The sequence below is a fragment of the Phyllobates terribilis genome, unplaced genomic scaffold (genome assembly GCF_046119375.1).
Source record: "Phyllobates terribilis strain yellow unplaced genomic scaffold, ASM4611937v1 Scaffold_9__5_contigs__length_417890890, whole genome shotgun sequence".
Classification (NCBI taxonomy): Eukaryota; Metazoa; Chordata; class Amphibia; order Anura; family Dendrobatidae; genus Phyllobates; species Phyllobates terribilis.
The window spans coordinates 193,224,287-193,230,286 of NW_027362769.1; positions in this window are offsets into that span (position 1 = coordinate 193,224,287).

The window sequence follows — 6,000 nt, forward strand, 5'->3', positions numbered from 1 at the left end:
ATCTCCTATCACACAATGTATCACTACTCCCATCATCTCTGACCCCAGAGCTCACAATCTAATCTCCTATCACACAATGTATCACTACTCCCATCATCCCTGACCCCGGAGCTCACAATCTAATCTCCTATCACACAATGTATCACTACTCCCATCATCGCTGACCCCAGAGCTCACAATCTAATCTCCTATCACACAGTGTATCACTACTCCCATCATCCCTGACCCCGGAGCTCACAATCTAATCTCCTATCACACAATGTATCACTACTCCCATCATCCCTGACCCCGGAGCTCACAATCTAATCTCCTATCACACAATGTATCACTACTCCCATCATCCCTGACCCCAGAGCTCACAACCTAATCTCCTATCACACAATGTATCACTACTCCCATCATCCCTGACCCCAGAGCTCACAATCTAATCTCCTATCACACAATGTATCACTACTCCCATCATCCCTGACCCCAGAGCTCACAATCTAATCTCCTATCACACAGTGTATTACTACTCCCATCATCCCTGACCTGGGAGCTCACAATCTAATCTCCTATCACACAATGTATCACTACTCCCATCATCCCTGACCCCAGAGCTCACAATATAATCTCCTATCACACAATGTATCACTACTCCCATCATCCCTGACCCCAGAGCTCACAATCTAATCTCCTGTCACACAGTGTATCACTACTCCCATCATCCCTGAACTCAGAGCTCACAATCTAATCTCCTATCACACAATGTATCACTACTCCCATCATCCCTGACCCCGGAGCTCACAATCTAATCTCCTATCACACAATGTATCACTACTCCCATCATCCCTGACCCCGGAGCTCACAATCTAATCTCCTATCACACAATGTATCAATACTCCCATCATCCCTGACCCCGGAGCTCACAATCTAATCTCCTATCACACAATGTATCACTACTCCCATCATCCCTGACCCCAGAGCTCACAATCTAATCTCCTATCACACAGTGTATCACTACTCCCATCATCCCTGACCCCAGAGCTCACAATCTAATCTCCTATCACACAATGTATCACTACTCCCATCATCCCTGACCCCAGAGCTCACAATCTAATCTCCTATCACACAGTGTATCACTACCCCCATCATCCCTGACCCCAGAGCTCACAATCTAATCTCCTATCACACAATGTATCACTACTCCCATCATCCCTGACCCCAGAGCTCACAATCTAATCTCCTATCACACAGTGTATCACTACTCCCATCATCCCTGACCCCAGAGCTCACAATCTAATCTCCTATCACACAATGTATCACTACTCCCATCATCCCTGACCCCAGAGCTCACAATCTAATCTCCTATCACACAATGTATCACTACTCCCATCATCTCTGACACCAGGAGCTCACAATCTAATCTCCTATCACACAGTGTATCACTACTCCCATACTCCCTGACCCCAGAGCTCACAATCTAATCTCCTGTCACACAATGTATCACTACTCCCATCATCCCTGACCCCGGAGCTCACAATCTAATCTCCTATCACACAGTGTATCACTACTCCCATCATCCCTGACCCCAGAGCTCACAATCTAATATCCTATCACACAGTGTATCACTACTCCCATCATCCCTGACCCCGGAGCTCACAATCTAATCTCCTATCACACAGTATCACTACTCCCATCATCCCTGACCCCAGAGCTCACAATCTAATCTCCTATCACACAGTGTATCACTACTCCCATAATCCCTGACCCCAGAGCTCACAATCTAATCTCCTATCACACAATGTATCACTACTCCCATCATCTCTGACACCAGGAGCTCACAATCTAATCTCCTATCACACAGTGTATCACTACTCCCATACTCCCTGACCCCAGAGCTCACAATCTAATCTCCTATCACACAATGTATCACTACTCCCATCATCCCTGACCCCAGAGCTCACAATCTAATCTCCTATCACACAATGTATCACTACTCCCATCATCCCTGACCCCGGAGCTCACAATCTAATCTCCTATCACACAATGTATCACTACTCCCATCATCCCTGACCCCGGAGCTCACAATCTAATCTCCTATCACACAATGTATCACTACTCCCATCATCCCTGACCCCAGAGCTCACAATCTAATCTCCTATCACACAATGTATCACTACTCCCATCATCCCTGACCCCAGAGCTCACAATCTAATCTCCTATCACACAATGTATCACTACTCCCATCATCCCTGACCCCGGAGCTCACAATCTAATCTCCTATCACACAGTGTATCACTACTCCCATCATCCCTGACCCCAGAGCTCACAATCTAATCTCCTATCACACAATGTATCACTACTCCCATCATCCCTGACCCCAGAGCTCACAATCTAATCTCCTATCACACAGTGTATCACTACTCCCATCATCCCTGACCCCAGAGCTCACAATCTAATCTCCTATCACACAATGTATCACTACTCCCATCATCCCTGACCTCGGAGCTCACAATCTAATCTCCTATCACACAATGTATCACTACTCCCATCGTCCCTGACCCCGGAGCTCACAATCTAATCTGCTATCACACAATGTATAACTACTCCCATCGTCCCTGACCCCAGAGCTCACAATCTAATCTGCTATCACACAATGTATCACTACTCCCATCGTCCCTGACCCCAGAGCTCACAATCTAATCTCCTATCACACAATGTATCACTACTCCCATCATCCCTGACCCCAGAGCTCACAATCTAATCTCCTATCACACAATGTATCACTACTCCCATCATCGCTGACCCCAGAGCTCACAATCTAATCTCCTATCACACAGTGTATCACTACTCCCATCGTCCCTGACCCCGGAGCTCACAATCTAATCTGCTATCACACAATGTATCACTACTCCCATCATCCCTGACCCCAGAGCTCACAATCTAATCTCCTATCACACAATGTATCACTACTCCCATCATCCCTGACCCCAGAGCTCACAATCTAATCTGCTATCACACAATGTATCACTACTCCCATCATCCCTGACCCCAGAGCTCACAATCTAATCTCCTATCACACAATGTATCACTACTCCCATCATCCCTGACCCCAGAGCTCACAATCTAATCTCCTATCACACAATGTATCACTACTCCCATCATCCCTGACCCCAGAGCTCACAATCTAATCTCCTATCACACAATGTATCACTACTCCCATCATCCCTGACCTGGGAGCTCACAATCTAATCTCCTATCACACAATGTATCACTACTCCCATCATCCCTGACCCCAGAGCTCACAATCTAATCTCCTATCACACAATGTATCACTACTCCCATCATCCCTGACCCCAGAGCTCACAATCTAATCTCCTGTCACACAGTGTATCACTACTCCCATCATCCCTGAACTCAGAGCTCACAATCTAATCTCCTATCACACAATGTATCAATACTCCCATCATCCCTGACCCCGGAGCTCACAATCTAATCTCCTATCACACAATGTATCACTACTCCCATCATCCCTGACCCCAGAGCTCACAATCTAATCTCCTATCACACAGTGTATCACTACTCCCATCATCCCTGACCCCAGAGCTCACAATCTAATCTCCTATCACACAATGTATCACTACTCCCATCATCCCTGACCCCAGAGCTCACAATCTAATCTCCTATCACACAGTGTATCACTACCCCCATCATCCCTGACCCCAGAGCTCACAATCTAATCTCCTATCACACAATGTATCACTACTCCCATCATCCCTGACCCCAGAGCTCACAATCTAATCTCCTATCACACAGTGTATCACTACTCCCATCATCCCTGACCCCAGAGCTCACAATCTAATCTCCTATCACACAATGTATCACTACTCCCATCATCCCTGACCCCAGAGCTCACAATCTAATCTCCTATCACACAATGTATCACTACTCCCATCATCTCTGACACCAGGAGCTCACAATCTAATCTCCTATCACACAGTGTATCACTACTCCCATACTCCCTGACCCCAGAGCTCACAATCTAATCTCCTGTCACACAATGTATCACTACTCCCATCATCCCTGACCCCGGAGCTCACAATCTAATCTCCTATCACACAGTGTATCACTACTCCCATCATCCCTGACCCCAGAGCTCACAATCTAATATCCTATCACACAGTGTATCACTACTCCCATCATCCCTGACCCCGGAGCTCACAATCTAATCTCCTATCACACAGAATCACTACTCCCATCATCCCTGACCCCAGAGCTCACAATCTAATCTCCTATCACACAGTGTATCACTACTCCCATAATCCCTGACCCCAGAGCTCACAATCTAATCTCCTATCACACAATGTATCACTACTCCCATCATCTCTGACACCAGGAGCTCACAATCTAATCTCCTATCACACAGTGTATCACTACTCCCATACTCCCTGACCCCAGAGCTCACAATCTAATCTCCTATCACACAATGTATCACTACTCCCATCATCCCTGACCCCAGAGCTCACAATCTAATCTCCTATCACACAATGTATCACTACTCCCATCATCCCTGACCCCGGAGCTCACAATCTAATCTCCTATCACACAATGTATCACTACTCCCATCATCCCTGACCCCGGAGCTCACAATCTAATCTCCTATCACACAATGTATCACTACTCCCATCATCCCTGACCCCAGAGCTCACAATCTAATCTCCTATCACACAATGTATCACTACTCCCATCATCCCTGACCCCAGAGCTCACAATCTAATCTCCTATCACACAATGTATCACTACTCCCATCATCCCTGACCCCGGAGCTCACAATCTAATCTCCTATCACACAGTGTATCACTACTCCCATCATCCCTGACCCCAGAGCTCACAATCTAATCTCCTATCACACAATGTATCACTACTCCCATCATCCCTGACCCCAGAGCTCACAATCTAATCTCCTATCACACAGTGTATCACTACTCCCATCATCCCTGACCCCAGAGCTCACAATCTAATCTCCTATCACACAATGTATCACTACTCCCATCATCCCTGACCTCGGAGCTCACAATCTAATCTCCTATCACACAATGTATCACTACTCCCATCGTCCCTGACCCCGGAGCTCACAATCTAATCTGCTATCACACAATGTATAACTACTCCCATCGTCCCTGACCCCAGAGCTCACAATCTAATCTGCTATCACACAATGTATCACTACTCCCATCGTCCCTGACCCCAGAGCTCACAATCTAATCTCCTATCACACAATGTATCACTACTCCCATCATCCCTGACCCCAGAGCTCACAATCTAATCTCCTATCACACAATGTATCACTACTCCCATCATCGCTGACCCCAGAGCTCACAATCTAATCTCCTATCACACAGTGTATCACTACTCCCATCGTCCCTGACCCCGGAGCTCACAATCTAATCTGCTATCACACAATGTATCACTACTCCCATCATCCCTGACCCCAGAGCTCACAATCTAATCTCCTATCACACAATGTATCACTACTCCCATCATCCCTGACCCCAGAGCTCACAATCTAATCTGCTATCACACAATGTATCACTACTCCCATCATCCCTGACCCCAGAGCTCACAATCTAATCTCCTATCACACAATGTATCACTACTCCCATCATCCCTGACCCCAGAGCTCACAATCTAATCTCCTATCACACAATGTATCACTACTCCCATCATCCCTGACCCCAGAGCTCACAATCTAATCTCCTATCACACAATGTATCACTACTCCCATCATCCCTGACCTGGGAGCTCACAATCTAATCTCCTATCACACAATGTATCACTACTCCCATCATCCCTGACCCCAGAGCTCACAATCTAATCTCCTATCACACAATGTATCACTACTCCCATCATCCCTGACCCCAGAGCTCACAATCTAATCTCCTGTCACACAGTGTATCACTACTCCCATCATCCCTGAACTCAGAGCTCACAATCTAATCTCCTATCACACAATGTATC